Genomic DNA, 21,540 nt, shown 5'->3' with positions numbered 1-21,540 from the left:
CGTACCACAAAAAAAAAATATATATATATATATAGAAAGAGAGAGAGAATACAATAAAACAGTTTTTGGAAACAAAATTCATTACAGTAAAAAATTTAAAATATCAGTGAAGGATTACAAGATAAAATTGCACAAATCTCCCAGAAAGTAAGCAACAAGAATAAGAAATGAAAACCAGAAAGAAAATAAAACAGAAGAGAATTAGTTCATGAAATGCAACACCCATATAATATATGCTCAAAAGAGAGAGAAGAGAAGGTAGAAGGAAGAAAATTATTTAAGAAATATTACAAGGAATTTCAGCAGAAAAAAAGAACGTGAGTTTCCAGATTGAAAGGTTATACCAAATGCCCAGCTTACCGGTTTTAAACAGCAACTATGGAAGCTAGAATTTAATGGGATGATGCCTTTAAATTATAAAAGGAAACTTCTCTACTCAGCCAAAATATTAGCTAATTTTGATGGTAGTTTTAAAGATATTTGACAAAAAAATGTATGTAAAGCATCCATCACCACAGACATATATACCGATGAAATAGAACAGGAAGGCCAGAAATAAAACCTCACGTACACAGTCAGATAATTTTTGACAAGGATGCCAAGATCATTCAACAAAGGACACTTTTTTCAACAAGTGGTGTTGGGGAAAATGTATAACTACATGAGGAAAAAAACGAAGTTGCACTCTTACCTTACATAATATAAAAAATTAACTCAAAATGGATCAAAAACCTACAATAAAACATAAACCTATAAAACTCTTAGAAGAGAATATGGGGGAAAGATTTATGACACTGCAAATGACAGTGATTTCTTAGATATGACACCAAAAGTATAGGGAACGAAAGTAAAAATAGATAAATTGAACTAAATAAAATTTAAACTTCTGTGCCTCAAAGCGTGCAATTAACAGAGTGAAAAGGCAACCTAAAATATTAGAAAATATTTGCAAATCACTGATCCAATAAGGGGTTAATATCCAGAATATATAAAGAACTCCTATAACTCAACAATAGCAAAAGAAACAAGCCTATTTTAAAATGGGCAAAGGACATGAATACATTTTTCTCCAAAGAAGATCTACAAATGGCCAACTAGCATATGAAAAGATGTTCAACATCACTAATCATTAGGGATATCAAAACCACAATGAGATACTACCCCATATCCATTAGGATGGCTACAGCAACAGCAACAAAATCCAGAAAACGCCAATAAAATGGACAACCTAGGATAAGTATAAATTCCTACAAATCTCCCAGACTGAATCAAGAAGAAATACAAAATATGAACAGACCTATTACCAGCAATGAAATATAATCAGTATTTTTAAAAACTCCCATCAAACAAAATTCCAACACCAGATGGGTTACCAAGCAGTTAAAAACGAGTTAACACCTATCTTTCTCAAATTATTCCAAAATATTGAACAGGAAGGAATGCTTCTGAACTCATTCTGAGCCCAGCAATACCCTGATACTAAAAGCAGACAACGACACCACAAAAAAAGAAAATTACTGGCCAATATCACTGATGAACATAGATGCAAATATCTTCAACAAAATACTAGCAAACCAAATTCAACAGTACATTAAAAGGATCATACACACCATGATCAAGTGGAATTTATCCCAGGGATACAAGAAAGTTTCAATATCTGCAAAGCAATCAACATGATACATACGTTAACAAATTAAAGAATAAAAATTATATTATCATCTCAATAGATGCAGAAAAACCTTTTGACAAAATTCAACATCATTTTTGCTAAAACTCTCAGCAAAGTAGGTATAGAGGGAACACACCTCACCATAATAAAGGCCATATATGACAAACCTACAGCCAACATCATACTCAACTTTGAAAAGCTGAAAACATTTTCTCTAAGATCAGGAACAAGACAAGGATGCCCACCCTCAACAATTTTATGCAATATAGTACTGGAAGTCTTAGCCACAGAATTCAGACAAGAAAAAAGAAATAAAAGAAATCCAAATTGGTAAAGAAGAAGTAATACTGTCACTGTTTGCAGATGACATGATACTAGAAAATCCTAAAGACATTACCAAAACAAAAATACTAGAACTTGAATGAATTCAGTAAGGTTGCAGGATACAAAATTAATATGCAGAAATCTGTTGGGTTTTTTTTATACACTAACAACAAAATATCAGAATTAGAAATTAAGAAAATGTTCCCATTTACAATCACATCAAAAAGAATAAAATTCTGAGGAAAGAATCTAATTAAGAAGGTAAAAGACCTGTACTCAGAAAACTAAGACTCTGATGAAATAAATTGAACGTGACACAAACAAGTGGAAAGATGTAACATGCTCATGGATTGTTAGAATTAAGAGTGTTAAAATGACCATACTATCTAGGGCAATCTATGGATACAATTCAATCTCTATGAAAATACCAATGGCATTTTACACAAAACTAGAACAAATAATTCCAAACTTTGTATGGAAACACAGAAAAAAACCCGAATTGCTAAAACAATCTTGAGGAAAAAGAACAAAGCCAGAGTTATCATGCTCCCTGATTTCAAACTATACTACAAAACTACAGTAATCAACACAGTATGCTACTGCCACAAAAGCAGACACACAGATCAATGGAACAGAATAGAGAGAACAAAAAAAAAAAAATCCACACTTATATGGCCAAGTAATCTATGACAAAGGAACAAGAATAAACAATGGGGAAATGGAGTGGGGAAAACTGGACAGCTACATGCAAAAGAATCAAACTGGACTACTTTCTTATGCCATATACACAAATAAACTTGAAATGGATTAGACCTAAATATCACATGTGAAACCATAAAACTCTTAGAAGACAACACAGGCAGTAAAATTTTGACATCAGTGTTAACATTATTTCTTTGGCTATGGATCCTAAGTCAATGGAAACAATAATATATTATTATATACTAAATATAATATAATTATGGATATAAAAATTGTAATTATAAATATATAATTAACATAATATAATTTATATTATTAATTATAATATAAATTATAATATTGAATAAAGAAAATATAATTAAAATATTTTTATAATATAATATATAATGTATAATATATAATATATATTAAAATTCTGATATTATATATTATGATATATATTTATACCATAAATATGATATAAATATATATCATATACTATATAAAAGATATATTATATATTATTATATATTACATATTTTGTATGAAATATATTATATATTATATATTTTTCATATATTTTACATCATATGTATTATATATAACATGGTATACATATGTTTATTATGTATTATAATGTATTATAAAATTTTATATATAATATATATTATATAATAATATAATATAAAATGCTTATTATATGTAATATAAAATACATTATATACTATATATTATGTTATAATACATATAATGTATAATATGTTTCATATAAGTGATATGTTTATATTTTGTATAAAATATATACTATTTTATAGAAAATATGTAATATATGCTATAATTATACAATTTATTATATAATTATTATGTAAGTGATTAATATGTTATCTATAATATAATTAATCATTATAATGTGATAAAACATTACATATTGTATTAATACCTATATTCCATATTATATTAATGTATATTTTATATATTATTTAGAATTATTATATGTTATGCATTATATATATTATATATTATGTCATTATATATAATATATATTAAATACTATCTGATATGTATTATATAATATTATATAGCATATATAATATATATTATATGTTATAAAATATGTACTTTGTAATATAACATAAATTATATATTATATTATGTATTGTATATTATATATAATATAGGATATATTTTATAATATAATACAGGATATGAAATATATCATATATATGATATATAATATATATGATTTAATATATATGATATATATGATATAATATATAATATATAGTAAAATATATTTAATAACTTATGCATATCATTAACTATTAATTATTAATAGTTAATATTAATAACTAATGATTCATTAATTTTAATTAATTATTAATACTATGTAATTATTAATTAATATTATATAATTCTATGTGGATAATATATAATAATTTATATATCTATATATGTACATATATATAGATATATAATGGATCATTACTCAGCCATAAAAAAATGAAATCTTGCCATTTATAACAACATGGATGGACCTGGAGCGTAATATGCTAAGGGACATAAGTCAGACAGAGGAAGACAAATACCTATGATTTAATTTATATGTGTATTCTAAAATACAAAACAAATGAACAAATAAAACAGAAACAGACTTCTAGATATAGACTAGTTACAGGTGGTTTCCAGAGGGGAGGGGGATGGGAGGATGAGTGAAATAGTTAAGGAAGTTAAGAAGTACAAATTTGCAGTTACAAAATAAATGAGTCACAAGGATGAAATGTATGGTGTGGATAATATATCAATAATAATGTAATATCTCTGTATGGTGACAAAGATGGTCAATAGGTACAAACAATAAGTACAGTACGATTAATATAATTAACACTGTTGTACGTTATAAATGCATGTTAAGAATTCTGAACACACACAAAAGTATTTCTTCTTTTTCCTTTATTTTGTATCTATATGAGATGATGGATGCTTATTAAACTTATTGTGGTCATCATTTCATGATATATGTAAGTCCCCATTATGCTGTACCCTTTAAACTTCTATAATGCTGTATGTCAATTATATCTCAATAAAAATAGAAGAAAAAAAAAGAAAAAAGCTATACGAATATTTTGAAACAATTAGGGAAATGTGATTATGCGCTCAATATTACATAGTATTAATATAGCAATTTTAAATTTGGGGTGTATGATAATGGTATTTTGGTTATGTAAGAAATTATTGTGTTCTTAGGAGATACTGCTGATGCTATTAGAATTAAAGTGTCATGATAACTGCAACTTTTAAATTATTTTAAAAGAATATATAATACACAAAGACAGATATAGCAAATGTGTAAAAATGTTATCCAAAAAAATTAAATAAATTAAAATGGAAATGTACTTCCCTTTCCATATTTCTTAAAAGGCTATTCTTCCCTTTACTTGGAAATCATCCAAGAGGCCAAGCAAGACAGAGGGATGAGGAAGCACCCAATTTGTACCCTGGACCAGAAAGGAAAAAAAGACACTGTTAGAACAGCTGCCAAGATTTGAATGAGGTATGTGGATTGGATACTACTTACGTGTCAATAGTGATTTCCTTGTTTGAATGATTATACTGAAAGTTACATAGAAGGATACCCTTGGTTTTTTTTGGAAAAACAAACCAAATGATTTGAAGATCATAGGTCATCATATCTGCAACTGGTCTCAAATGGTCCAGAAAAAAATAATGATTTTGGTTATATTTACCTTCTTTGATGAAGTGTCTGTTCATTTTGCCTATTTTTTGTACTGGGATGATTGCTTTCCTATGGAGTTTGGGGAGTTCATAATATATTCAGGATACAAGTGTTTATCGGAAAGGTGATATGTAAATATTTTCCTTCTGTGACTTTTATTTTCACCCTCCTGACAGTATCGTTAAAGAAGCAAAGGTCTTAATTTTAATGAAGTCCAACTTGGCAATTTTTTCTAAAAAAAAGAGATTATGTTTTTGATTCTGTATCTAAAAGTATTTGGCCTAATCCAAGGCACAAAGGTTTTCCCTTATGTTTTATGGTTATAAGTTTTACAATTTATCATCCATTTTGAATTAATTTTATTTAGTTTTATTTTGTATCCCTCCCCCTCACCCAGCTTTCCCCCCGGTAAGCATAAATTTGTTTCCTACATCTGTGACTCTATTTCTGTTTTGTATATAAGTTCATTTGAGAGGCATGGATCAAAGTCCTTTTTGGTATATAGAGATATACAATAATTCCAGTAACATCTGTTTAAAAGACAATCCTTTCTCCACTGAATAGGCTTTGAACCTTTGTCAAAAATCAATTATCTGTATGTATGGGTCTAAGTCTGGGCACTCTAATCCATTTCATTGACCTACTTGTTTATCTTTATACTGGTACCACAGGGTCTTGATTGTTACAGCTTTATAACAACTCTAGAAATCAGGTAGTCATCGAAGTTTGTTCTTTTTGAAAATCAACTTGGCTATTCTAGATCCCTTTCATTTCCATATGAATTTTAGAATTAGCTTATCAATTTCCACAGGGGAAAAAAACAAACTCTGCCAGGATTTTTATAGGGATGGCATTGAATCTAGAGGGCAATTCAGGGAAATCTGACATCTTCACACTATTTGAATGTTCTGCTCAGTATATCTCTCTATTTAGTTCTTCAGTTTCACTCAGCAATGTTTGCAGTTGTACTACAGGTATTGTACAAATTTCTCAGATTTATTCCTAATTATTTTATATTTTACATTATTATAGATGACATTTTTCATTTAAACTTCCAATTGTTCATTTTAGCATTTATTAAATATAATTAACTTTTACATGTTTACTATATATTCTGCATACTTGCTAAACTCACATATTAGTCCTGGTAGCTTTTTTTGTAGATATCTTAGGATTTTCTTCTCAAGTTATCCTGTTGTCTATGCATAGAGACAGTATTTTTCCTTTCAAATCTGTATGCCTTTTATTTCTTTTACTTCCCTAGCTAAAACCTCTAGCAGACTGTTGAATGGAGTGGTAAAAATGGATATTCTTATCTTATTCTTGTTTTTTAGGGGTATTCAGTCTGTCACCATTAGTGTGGTATTAGCTTTAGGTTTTTCATAAATGCCCTTTATCTGGTTAAGTTCACTTTTATTTCAACTTTACTGAAAATTTTACTAGGAATGAATGTTATATATTATCAAATGCCTTTTTGGCATGTATTCAGATGATCATATGATTTTTTTTCTATTTATATGGTGGATTACATCTATTAACTTTCAAATGTTAAACTAACCTTGTATTTTCAGGATAAATCCTGCTTGGTCAAGATTTATCATCCTTTTCCTATTTGTTGTATTATATTTACTAAAACAATCAAAACTTTTATGTCTAAGTTCATGATAGATATTGATCTATAGTTTTCAGTTTTTGTAATGCCTTTGTCTAGTTTTGGTATCAGGGTAATGCTGGCCTCATAAAATGAGTTGGAAGTATTCCCTTCTTTTCAACTTTCTGAAAGAGCTTTATAGAATTGGCATTAGTTCTTCATGAAATATTTGGTAGAGTTTATCAGTAAAGCCATTTTTGTGACTGTAATGTGTGTGTGTGAGTGTGTGTGTGTGTGTGTGTCTGTGTGTCTGTGTGTGTGTGTAAGATTTTAACTACAAATTCAATTTCTTTAATAGACACAGAGGGCTTTTAAAATCATCTATTTCTTCTGGAGTGAGCTTTGATGGTTTGCATTTTTCAAGGAATTTGTCCATTTCATCTAAGTTAATTCAGGAGAATAAAGTTGTTCATAATATTCCCTTTTAAACCTGTAATAGCTACAGAATCTATTGTAATGTTCTTTTTCTTATTCCTGACATTAGTGACTGTGTCTTTTCTCTTTTTTTCCTGATCACCCAGCAAAAGCTTTATCAATTTTATTAATCTTCTCAAATATTGTTTTTTTATTTATGAATTTTATCTACTAATTTTGCTTCATTTTATTGATTTCCATTCTGAACTTCATAATTTCTTGATCATTTTCTTTGTTGTGCTTAGCTTTTGGTTCCATTTTCTCTTCTTTTTCTAGGTTCTTAAGGTGGAAACTGAAGTCATTGATTTATGACCTTTCTTCTTCAACAACTGAGTTTTTAGTGCTATCAATTTCCTTTTAAGTACTGTATTAGCTGCATCTGACAAATTTTGATATGTTATTTTTATTTAGTTAAAAAATGTTCATTTCTTTTTCTATTTATTATTTGACTCACAGATTATTTAGGAGTGTGTATTTTACTTTCCTAATATGTTAGGAACTTTCCAGATATATTTCAGTTAATAATTTCTTATTTATTTCCATTGTTGAACATCTCTCAAGGCAATAAACTGAGGCAATTTTAGGGTTCACCTTGTTTCTTGTCACTCAGGGACCACTCTCTTTCATTGTGCAATGTACAATACCTTGAAAAATGTTGATTTCCATATTATATTTGGGTTAGTTGTTATAGGCAAGTGAGTAAATTCTGTCCATGTAACTCCATGTTACCAGAGCAAAAGTTTCCCCAGTATCCACCTGAGCTCATATTTTTAAAAGATTGGATTAGCTGTTAAGGGACTTTCATTCTTCCGAACACATTCCAGAATTTACTGGGTTATTTTTTTTAAGAAGTATGACTCAGATATCAATTGAGATTGTATTGAATTATATTTTAATTTTAAGAAAATTGATACTTTTGTAATATTAGGTAATCTTATGAAAGATCATGGATTTACCATTTATTCCGATTCTCTTCCATGTCTATGATCTATGCATTTAAGAAGCATTTTAATATTTTCTCCATGGAAGTCTTGGTCAGATTAATTCACAAACATTTTATAGTTTCTACTATTGAGAATGGATATTGCTGGTGTGAGAAATGCTACTGATTTTTGTAGATTGATTATACATCCAGCAACCTTTCTGACCTTTTTTAGTAATTCTAGGAGTTTATTGATTTGGTTGGTTCTTCTGGGCAGATGATTATATAATCTACATATTATAATTATACCTTCCTTTCTAATGCTTATATCCCTTATTTTCTATGGTAACATTCAAGATTTTGGTGCTTAAATAAATGCATGTAGGTGCATGCATCCTTTCAAATTATGGTTTTCTCTGGATATATGCCTAGGAGTGGTATTGCTGGGTCATATGGTAGCTCTATTTTTAGTTTTTTAAGGGACCTCCATACTGTTCTCCATAGAGGCTGTACCAATTTACATTCCCACCAACAGCGTAGGAGGGTTTCCTTTCCTCCACACCCTCTCCAGCATTTATTGTTTGTAGAATTTTTGATGATGGCCCATTCAGACCGGTGTGAGATGATACCTCATTATAGTTTTGATTTGCATTTCTCTAATAATTAGTGATGTTTATCTCGATGTTCATTGCAGCACTATTTACAAAAGCCAGAACACGGAAGCAACTTAAATGTCCACCGACAGAGGAATGGATAAAGAAGATGTGGTACATACATACAATGGAATAACAGCCATAAAAAAGGAATGAAATAGTGCCATTTGCAGAGACATGGATGGACCTAGAGATTGTCATACAGAGTGAAGTAAGTCAGAAAGAGAAAAATATTGTATAATATCGCTTATATGTGGAATCTAGAAAAATGGTACAGATGAATTTATTTGCAAAGCAGAAGTAGAGTCACAGATGTAGAGAACAAACTTACGGTTACCAAGGGGGGAAGGGAGGGGTGGGATGAATTGGGAGATAGGAACTGACATATGTACACTACTATGTATAAAATAGATAACTAATGAGAACCTACTGTATAGCACAGGGAACTCTACTCAGTGCTCTGTGGTGACCTAAATGGGAAGGAAATCCAAAAAAGAGTGGATATATGTATACATATGACTGATTCACTTTGCTGTACAGCAAGGAACTGACACAACACTGTAGAGCAACTATACTCCAGTAAAAATTAATTTTAAGAAATCTCTTACTGCTCCCCATTGCCTACTACTATACCAACTTTGGACTAACAAAGTTTATCACAGTTCAGTCCCCCCCACCCCCGCCTCCAATCTACTCATCCAATCTACTCTATATTCCCGGCACGCAAGCTCTCGTCTACTCAGGTTAACCTTCCTCACTGCTTTGCTTCCCAAACTTACCCTTCTCCTGGAATTCCCACTCTCCAGCCTCCTCACTCGAAATCCTAGGGCACTTCGAGGCCCAAATACATTTCTTTTTCTTCCAGGAAGCCTCCTCTAACCACTGCCACCTCCCTGGATTACTCCCTTCCCTGAAGACCTCCAGCATCTATAGCTCCGCCCCCATGACCTTGCACTTAATTAGTGAACAGTACCGGCACCTGTAATTGTCTCAGGTGAGCTGGTCCTCTCTCCTCAACTAGATGAGTTCCTAGAAGGCAAACAGTCCCTGTGCCTCCCACAAGCCAGCTCTAATGGATAAATCATAGATTTATCCGTTAAATGTGCCTCAGCCATATTTTTACTGACAAAGAAATATATTATTGAGGTCAGTGCTTCTCAAACTTGAGTGTATATCAGTGCTCTGTGGTGACCTAAATGGGAAGGAAATCCAAAAAAGAGTGGATATATGTATACATATGACTGATTCACTTTGCTGTACAGCAAGAAACTAACAACACTGTAAAGCAACTATACTCCAATAAAAATTAATTTTAAAAAGATCATAGTCACAAAAATCTGTTAATAGATTACTATGAAGTGGGTGAGATGCTCAGAACAGGGCAGTTTAGCTTTTGTATCATGATATTTTGTATATTCTGTTTTCATAAAATTAAACTGAGACTTTACAGTGTGATAAAAAGAAAAGAAAAGAATGTAAAGTTTCCCCTAAATATAATGTTTGTATCAAGTCCTTACCAAGTAAAGAAGTTCTTTTCTAGTCTTCATTTGCTAAGAGATTTTATAACAAATATCAATTGAATCTAATCAAATGGTTTTACACCAATTGAGATAATCCTATTATTTTTCTTCTTTAGTTTAATAATTATAAATTTTATAGCAGATTTCTTGTGTTGAGCCATCCTTGCCTTTATGGGATAAACCTCACTTAAAACTGATATACTACTTTTCTTAATACACTAGTGGATTTGGTTAGGTAATATTTTATGTAAGATTTTTGCAACTACATTCATAAGTTAATATTTTCTTGTCTTGCCCACATCTGGTTTTGCTGTCAAGATTACACTGGCTCCAAATAGTAAGATGTGAAGCTTTTACTCTTTACTATATTCTGGTATAACTTCTAAACAATAAAACAGAAATCAGTCATCAAAATTTGATGCAAACTCACTTGTAACGCTGTCTGGGTTAAATTCTGAAGAGGAAGAAATGCATAAACTTGAATTAACACTTACGTAAATGGATGGCAGATGGTGGAGCCAAGTTTTTCACTGTTGGAGTGGGAGGTTACAACCAAGCAAGGGAAGAAGTCTAGCATGATCCATGCAGTAAAATAAATATCAATGAGTCCATACTACTACAAATAAATGATTCAATTAATTACGAGAAAGAATCAAATATCTTGTGCAGAATTCCAAATAATTTATGTAAATACTCCACCCCTCAAGGAGGTAGAGTGTAACTCTCAATGACTTAAGTGTGGACAGTGCATAGGGACTTACTTCCAAAGGGTACAGAATGGAAAGGAAGGGAAAAAGAGTACGATACAGTGAGAAAACCTGAAAAAAAAACTACTTCAGCCAGGTGATCAAGGTCAACACCAACAGTGAAGTCATATTGATAGTATGCACCTGAATGATGAAATAAGAATGGTACTTTACCTCTACGGTCTTCCTTCCCAAAACCTATAACCACACTCTAATCATGAGGAAAATATCAGGCAAATACTTATTGAGGGACTAAAGAACTAAATGATCTTTAATCTTTAGTCTTAAGCCCACATGTCTGTTTTTTACCTTTTCTTTATGGGTCATATTTTTACCTTCTACAAAATACCTGACCAGTACTCCTCAAAACTGTTAAGGTCGTCAAAAACAAGGAAAGGCTTAGAAACTCTGACAACTAAAAGATGTCCAAGGAGGTATAGCATCTAAAGTGTAATGTGGTATACTGAATGGGATCCTGGAATAGAAAAAGGACATTAGGTAAAAAATAGAGTAATCTGCATAAACTATGGACTTTAGTCAACATAAATAAATCAATATTGGTTCACTAGTTGGAATAAATGCACCATATTAATGTACTGTACTGTAATATACACACTAACATGCTTCCCAATAGGGAAAACTGGGTGTGGCATATATGGGAACTCTCTGCACTCTCTTTGCAACTTTTCCGTAAATCGAAACTTATTCTGATAACCTAAAATCTAAAAAATAAAAATTTATTAATAATAAAACGACTAGAAACACACAGTTAAAGACACTCAGAAGCATGCAGTGTGAATACTGAAATGATTGTTCATACTGAATGGCCAGGTAAATGCTAAGAGTTGCAATAATAGATAGAGCCATAAGAAATCACTCCATTCCTTCCTTTTCTCTAAAACAATATCAAATGTAGTTATCTCCTATATTTTAAAGAACTCAATAGAAGACCAAAAGCTTTCATCAGTTGATCATTACAATTTTTAAGTTCCTTTACTGTTCCTCCCAAAATTCTTCCTTACAATCTAATCAAATTCATTATACTACAATTTCAGCTCATCTTCTTTTTTATTTTTCTTGGTAAAGATATAAACGTGGAGTACCATACTTTGAGTAAACGCTATACAAGTACTTAAAGACAATTATGAAAATGACCTTTAGTCTTGAGGCCAAATAACTTCTGTACTTTTACCTTTTCCCTCACAGGTCATATTTTCTGTCTTTAATCATCTTTATGATTTTTTTAACCTCTTTTTATTAGAAAGTCTCAACAGTGAAAAAGAAGACACTATTTAGCAAACTTTCAGTGTTATAATGGCATTGCTAAATTTCATCATTCAGATTTGCCCTTTTTTAAGCCATACTCAGACTTCTGCAGTTGAAAAAAATGCCAAAATTTGCCCTAAGTAACAGGAATTATATTATTGAAATAATATCTTTCTCCAAAATAATACTGTGCAAATTGAAACATCACTATAACTTTTCCAAAACCAAGTATATAGCATTCAAAATGCATATTTTGACCTACCTTAGTACATGGTCCATAATTAGGTTATTACAGGCAACGCAGACATCAATAAATAATAAAGAAACTAACCTCATAAAATAATTACTTTTCAAAAATTCTGGCCTGTTCCTTTCTACACGTAGACTCACTGACCTCTCCTTTTTATAACTGCTTATGTTAAGCAAGATATGTCTGACGATGAATTATAATATTATAAGAGTCAATCCAGATAAATTGATCTGCAAAAAGAATCATTTTATCTTCCTAAAACTACCTATTATTTTTTTATCTTCACCTCATGAAGTTAATTTGACTTATTTATGTGTAAAACTACCAGAGTCCTACCAATGCTCAGGAAGAAAGTGCCAATATGCTAATTTCTTGCATGGCTTCATCTATCCCAATTTCTACATCTTTTACATTTAAATTTTCATAACTTTTTTGTATCTAATGTGTTCCTCCATTAAGCTCATCATACTTGTTACAAACCGAGAATATAATAAAATTCATCAAAATATGACCTATAAATCAATTCATATGTTTTAGTTTAATTGTGTTACACGGGTTAACCCCAGTGTGGAAGCACCAGATCCATAGTTTGAGCTGGTCACACTTTCTCATCAGTTCCTCACCATCTCAAATACACTATGATTCCTCATTTACATGGGACTAATCTAAGTAGCAAGAAGATGAAAATCTTTGCTCACATCTGATGAAAGTCCCTGTTTCTTTCCAGTTTTCGTATCTTCTTTCCCATTTTCTATCTATGTTCTGGAAATTCTCTTCTCCCGTAAGATTCCTTCGGTAACAGACATATTCTGCCTGATTCATATTCCTCAGCTTTTCTCATACTCACTTCATCACAAGCACCTGTAACTCTGCCTGAGGAATGTCTCTGTCTGAAGAAGCTTGTCTCGATGGGAAGGACAGAAATGCCAGGAAGTTAATGCCTTCAAGAGCAGCCCTTCACCAGTGATGGACAGGAGTTAGCGAGTAAATACCCCAGGCTTGTTCGTCACTCTGGTGGACAACGCAGGTATGTTCCACACAGTGTTTAAGAGGTCTACAGTGGCATTGAGTTCTCGGTGCCCACAGCGGCAATCTGCTTATTAATGCACTTATTGGTTTCTTCCTTTTCTAACAGTGTTCCCTGGGATCACCTCTCAAATGAAACTATTTATACTCAAATCCTTGTTTCAAGGTCCAATCTGAAAAGACACGATCTTTTACTTTTTACTTTTCTTTTCCATTCTCACACCAAATACAGAGAAGTTGAATCCCCTTATTGACAGTTTTAACTATGTTTGAGCTAAAACTTAAATTATAATCATGTAACTAAAAAGCTTTGCTTGATTTCCGTAAGATCTATACATTTAAAATTATTATAGAACTACGTCATCAGATTCAAAATAGTGTGAGCTAAAGTTTGCAATCATGTTACTAACTCCTATAAGCAGACATGAGTTTTCAGATTTCATAAACATACACAGTAATACTTTCCTATTCAAAGCATGAAATATCTTTTAAAGTGTTCGTGCATTCTTTACCACATGGGACATGATGTCACTAATCTGTGTAACCATCTCATGGATTCTGTGATATCTAGTCTGACCTTCATGAAACGGTATGCTAATTTTCTCCATTGCCAACAAAATGGACAGTGATTAGAACTGCAAGTAGTCTGATAAAATATTAAAGTTTAGTGAAACATTTTTTTTTTTTTTTTTTTTTTTTTTTGCGGTACGCGGGCCTCTCACTGTTGCGGCCTCTCCCGTTGCGGAGCACAGGCTCCGGACGCGCAGGCTCAGCGGCCATGGCTCACGGGCCCAGCCGCTCCGCGGCATGTGGGATCCTCCCAGACCGGGGCGCGAACCCGGTTCCCCTGCACCGGCAGACGGACGCGCAACCACTGCGCCATCAGGGAAGCCCCTAGTGAAACATTTTAAATTAATTTAAAGACCAGCTTTCTTTAAGTAATTTTGAATACACATATGGTATGTGAACGTCCATGTGTGCTCTTGCTTTGGGACTGACAAATCTTAGGAGGGACCGAATAGGGATGGTCAAGATCCTCGGTTCAGGAGACCCACACCAGCTTCACAGAACCATGCCCACAAAAACAAAGTCAAAGCTGACACCAAGGAACTGGCAAAATTGGATTTTTATGAGAGAATTTAGGTGGAGACTGGAGAAAAATCTCTCTTTCATTTACTCTAGGCCTTTGATTTTTTTCCAAATAATTGGTATAGTTTTGAGAAATAAGAGTTAATCCTCATTTAATAGCCAAAGGTATCCAGTAAGACGAATTGCTGCTTCTCGCCACTCACATTGAGAGATTACTCTCTGGGATAAATTACAAGTACACTCATAGCACCAACCAGAGCTTCTAGAGAAATATTAAGAGAAGTGGTGTTTGCTCCCTCCCTCTTAAATTTCTAAAAGAATAAGGAGAGAGGGAACTGTCATTTGGAGAAAAGACAAATAGTGATGTTCTCGCCATCAACTTCTTTTCTACGTGAGCTGTGCTTAATAAAATAGCTTTTTAAAAATATTAACATTCTTAGGGACAGAAATATAAAAAGGCAGAGGGTTAGAATGTTCCTCTTATGAAGGGCCCTAACACTGCAGAGTACTGACACTTCAAAGTGCTGAAGAAGCAGAAGAGACAGTGGGTCCTGAGCAAGCCACCTATGAACCAGCCATCAGTCACCTAGGACTTTCTCCTCTCTCTCCCTGAAAGGCATCTGCATGCAGATCTAGGTGCCATCACACATTCTAAATTAGCCCCCTGCAATACAACACCATTGCAAAGCAAACTTAGAAATCAGGTTGCAAGGAGTACTTACATGTCAACATGTGGTTATACAGAAAACTGGTCACAGAGCTTTTTAATCTCATTAAGACAAGAGTAAACACGGAGGCTAGGTTGGCTTAAAAACGTAATTTGTATTACCATAAACTTGGCATTTAGCAGCCACAAGCATAATTTAACCACAATAGCCCAAAGAGGCCAAACTGGGAAAGAGAAACCCTAGCTAATTGAAGCAGAAGAGAAGCTAACCACAGAAATATAGACCGGTACAAATTGTCCCTCTGTAGCAGAGAACAAACCTGCCTTCGTATTGAATCTATTTCTTTAGCTCTAACCCTTGTGCTCTGCTGCCTGTGCTTAGTCATGCTGGCTCTGCTCCTTTATGAAGGAATGTTGCCTATAATCTGAAATATACAGGATAGCCCACTCTCAAGGCTCTGACCTTTAAAGGTATAACACTTTTCCATTCATATAGTGATAAAAGGTTGCATAACAGAGAAGAACATTTGTCTTGTTGGAGGTTTACAGGAACTTTATGGCCTGACCCATGTGGACAGCTGCAAGAACAACGGATTCCAGGACCAAGAAGTTTGTAACAACAAGGCACACCCCTTCCCCTTTTAGTATAAAAGAAGCCTGAATTCTAACTCTGATAAGATGGTTCTTTGGGACACTAGTCCACCATCTTCTTGGTCCACTGGCTTTAGGAATAAAGTTGACATTCCTTGACCCAACAATTCATCTCTCAATTGGTCTGTGGCAAGCAGTACGAGCTTGACTCAGTAACACCTCCTCAGGCCCATTCTGAAGATGGCACGACCATTCTTTTTCCAAGTTTACTTTTTATTTTCTTCATGTAAAATGCATCAGGAGAAACCTTTTTCATTTTTTTTCACAAATTTATTGGAGTATAATTGCTTTACAATGGTGTGTTAGTTTCTGCTTTATAACAAAGTGAGTCAGCTATGCATATACATATATCCCCATATCTCCTCCCTCTTGCGTCTCCCTCCCACCCTCCCTATCCCACCCCTCTAGGTGGTCACAGAGCACCGAGCTGATCTCCCTGTGCAATGCGGCTGCTTCCCACTAGCTATCTATTTTACATTTGGTGGTGTATATATGTCCATGCCACTCTCTCACTTTGTCCCAGCTTACCCTTCCCTCTCCCCATGTCCTCAAGTCTATTCTCTACGTCTGCATCTGTATTCGCATCAGGAGAAACCTTGGTCAATGAATGATTTATTACATTAATAGAACATTATAAAATACATGTTAACACAGTTTACAGCTGGAACATGACTATAATATTAAAATTAGTGTCCACTTATGATTTCCATTATGTGTAAGAGACAAGAAACTAACTCAGGCGAATAAGAAAAAATTTGATCCTGAGCTCAATGAATCTTTCTCATTTCAGTTTCACATAGTAAATGACCATGACAGCAACTAACCCTCTTCCTCTAGGCTACCCTTAATGTCTTGCGACAGGAGAGGGGAAAAAAATCAATTAGTATCGTTATCATTTAAATGATGATTTATGATGTATTACAATATTCATGAAGGAAAATCATGCTTCGAAAATCATTTGAGGTACCCAAAGTATGGGTGATGCAAGTCTGTTTCCTGCCTTTCCGTGAATGTATAGACTACAAATGATATTTACCTCGAGTAAGACACCAAGTATCTAGTGAACTTTAATTTCTCCAACAGAATGTATACCAGCTAAAAATTTAACAAACATGTCTGATGCACTGTGATGAGAGAGATAAATGTCTCCTATCATTTTCCCTATGCCACGTCCCCACATCTTGCCTGATATTATCTTTAGGTTCCTTTATTCCCTCAGGAAAGCATGCCCTGACTCCCAAGTCTGCATGAAGTATCCCTGCATGTGATTCCATCATATTAAAAAACCTGCACTTATATTACAGCTCCTCTCTCCACGCACCCTAAATTCCTGTTTACTGTCTAGACTCCCCACTGGCCGGCGCACTTTGGGAATTTGGGGACCATGTCAAGCTCATTGCCTTCTCTCTCCTCAGCATCTCCCAAAGTGCCTGGCACTCAGTAGGTATTGCACAAATATTCAAGCAAAATCTGTCTCAATGGATCCACAGTCACACTTTAATTATTAACCTTTGATTATCCACCAAGTCATCTTTGTTGGATCAAATTTGTTAAAATTTAACAGTCAGTCATATATGTGTTTGGATCATTCCTTTACACCATTATCTATTGTCATTAGGGTAGTCATGGTAAGTTTAATTTAAGACAAATCACAAATGATGCGGAAAATAAAATCTACTGCCAGAAGAAAACTTGTAACTAGCCCCCATCCTACCTGGACCCCAGTTTCTGCATTGCTCCAACTCAAGTCCTTCAATTCTAGTAGTGTATGATTCTCTGATATGCAGTTCAGCCTAATTAGCTTCTCCAGTGTCCTGTGGGATAACCCCACCATCACCAAAGGCCAGAGTGATTACAGCCCTCAGGTTTCTCATAGCCTGAAACAGAACATATAAATAGATCATTGAAATGCAATATGACATTGAGAATGAGTTTTTAAAAGGAGGCACAGTATATACAAAAGGCAGAAGTAGAGAGCCAGAAGTGATTACATCTGCCTATGGCAGTGAGGAAGGCTTCTGGAAAGAAGTAACACTTAAGCAGTGTTTTTAATTAAATGAAAATTTTGTTGATGTTTAACCTATGTGTGCCTATGTGTATATATCAATATAAATATATATAGTATATATATGTATATACCTTGAGTATATATACATTGAATATGTACGTATACATAGAACATATGTGTGTGTGTGTGTGTGTGTGTGTGTGTATATATATATATATATATATATATATATTCAACAGGAAAAGAAGAGGGAAATGGCATAGCATCCAGAGAGACAAGGGTATTCAGAACTGCCATGACATATAACAGGTTGCTGCAAGTAGTTTAGGATCTCAGAGCATAACGTGTGGGAGAGGATCCCAAGAGATGTGTCCAGGGAAGCAGCCAAGGCTTGAGATGCTGTCCTAAGTGCTGATACTTGTGTGTTGTAAGCAGAAAAGTAAAACCATTCAGCAGTATTTATCCCCTTAGAAACAGCACTCTAGCTGACAAACCTAGAGAATGAATTTGAGTGTTATAAGAAGAGAGGCGGGGGACCAGCTAAGACGCTGCTGCAAAAAAGCAGGCAGTGCTGATGGACCAAGATGGTACTTTTGTGTCATTGCTCTCCTCTAATCAGTAACAGTCGTCAGAAGGTATTCATATTACATGTTTCTCTAAGCCAAACTACAACTGCTAACCCTAGGGAAATGCAGAGGTGGACTCCTGTTCCAAGGGGCGGGGGAGGGGAGCACCAGGGGAGAGAAGAAGAGGACATTTTTTTTCTCCTACAGAATTCTTTTTCCCCTTAGAGGTACCATTTGACATTAACTATAAGATGTCACTCTATGGGGGCTTCCCTAGTGGCGCAGTGGTTGAGGGCCCGCCTGCCGATGCAGGGGACACGGGTTCGTGCCCCGGTCCGGGAGGATCCCACATGCCGCGGAGCCTGCGCGTCCGGAGCCTGTGCTCCGCAAAGGGAGAGGCCACAACAGTGAGAGGCCCGCATAACGCAAAAAAAAAAAAAAAAGATGTCACTCTATGGTACTGAGTGTCTTTGTTCAAGGTAAGCTTGTGAGACTCCCTCCATCTCAACACCTCCTTCCCTAGAGCACCTCTATAGTACAGAGGACCAAACGAGATGCTGTTTTAATTAAACTGTTTCAATTAAAAGATCAAAAACTTGTTCAATTACTGGAGACAATTCAACAAGGACTGATTTAAAAAGGGAAACCCAGTAAGGATTTTCATAATCTGCCTTGTACTGCATGAGAATGAGAATCCTGTTCTGGAACAATCTGAAGTGACTTGCACACAACACTTGTTCATTAAGATGATGATAAATTAATATAAACTGTAAGAACGAATTTAGAGTCCTCATATCTCACTTTTTAAGAAAATCAACTGACTCACACAAATATAGTCACCTGATCTTTGACAAAGGAGTAAAGGCAATGCAATGGAGAAAATATTGTCCTTGTAACAAATGGTGCTGAAACAGCTGTAAAAAATGAACCTAGACACAGAACTTACACCCCTCACAAAAATTAACTCAAAATGGATCGCAGACCTAAATGTAAAACACAAAACAATAAAACTCCTAGCGGATAGCATAGGAAAAAACCTAGATGACCTTGCGTATGGCAATGAGTTTTTAGATACAACACCAAAGGATACCACAAAAGAAATAATCAACAAACTGCACTTTGTTAAAATTAAAAATTCTGTATGTGAAAAGACAATCTACTAAGAATGAAAAGACAAGCTACAGATGGAGAGAAATATTTGCAAAAGACTATTATCCAAAATACACAAAGAACTCTTTAAAACTCAACAGTAAGAAAAACAAACAACCAGATTAAAAGATGGGCCAAAAACCTTAACAGACACCTCACCAAAGAAGATCTACAGATAGCAGATAAACATATGAAAAGATGCTCCACATCATACGTCATCAAGGAAATGCAAATTAGAACAACAACGAGATGCCACTACACACCTCTTAGAATGGCCAAAATCTAGAACACTGACAACACCAAATGCTGGTGAAGATGTGGAGCTACAGAACTCTCATTCATTACTTATGGGAAGGCAAAATGGTATAGCCACTTCGCAAGGCAGATTTGCAGTTTCTTATAAAACTAAACATATTCTTACCGTACTGTCCAGCAATCCCACTCCTTGGTATTTACCCAAAGGAGTTAAAAACTTATGTTCACAAAAAATCTGCACATGGATGTTTATAGCAGCCTTATTTTTCATAATTGCCAAAACTTGGAAGAAATCAAAATGTCCTTCAGTAGGTGAATGGTTAAATAAACTGTACTGCATCCAGACAACAGAATGTAATTCAGTGCAAAAAAAGAAATGAGCTATCAAGTCATGAAAAGACATGGAAGAAATTTAAATGCATATTACTAAGTGAAAGGAAGCAAGCTGAAAAGGATACATACTGCGTGAGTCCAACTATATGACATTCTGGAAAGTGCAAAACTATAGACAGTAAAAAGATCAGTGATTGCCATGGGCTGGAAGAAAGGATGGATAAATAGGTGAAGCATAGAGGATTTGGGGGGCAGTGAAATTAACACTGTTTGACACTATAGTGATGGATACATGTCCTTATATTTTTGTCCAAACCCATAGAATATAAAACACCAAGCATGAACCCTAATGTAAACTATTACGCTGGGTGATGTTAATGTGTCAGTGTAAGTTCATCAGTTGTACCACTCTGGTAGAGGATGCTGATAATGGGGGAGTTTATGAATGTGTGCAGACAAGGGATATGGGGGGGAAATCTCTGTTCCTTCACCACAATTTTGCTGTCAACCTAAAACTGCTCTGAAAAATAAAGCCTATTAAAAAAAAATTAAAAACCTAAAGATTTCCTAATAAGGCAGATCCACACAGAAACTACTATACACTGTAGTCTCGTTTCTGTTTTATTTTATCATATACTGTGTTTATTCAGTGGAATTATGATACAATTAAAATATCATTATCTATTTTTTAAAATGCTACTGAGAATTTACATGTTATTTTACCAAGTTGTTAATCATTTCAAAGTTGACTTGTTCGACATTATTTTGCTTTCTTATATTTGAGTTGCAGCTTTAAGGACAACCACCCTAATTTTCAGTTAATCAACAATTATTAAGCACTACAGGGCACACCACTAGGAAATTTGGGGTCTCAAGGAGCAATAAGACCTAGTTTTTGTCCTGGATAGCTTATGATAGACTTGGCAAACAAGGAAAGCAAACATGACAGTCCACCAATGTTTCTTG

Source organism: Physeter macrocephalus, chromosome 10, assembly GCF_002837175.3.
Source record: "Physeter macrocephalus isolate SW-GA chromosome 10, ASM283717v5, whole genome shotgun sequence".
Lineage (NCBI taxonomy): Eukaryota > Metazoa > Chordata > Mammalia > Artiodactyla > Physeteridae > Physeter > Physeter macrocephalus.
Note: the sequence above shows the minus strand (reverse complement) of the source record.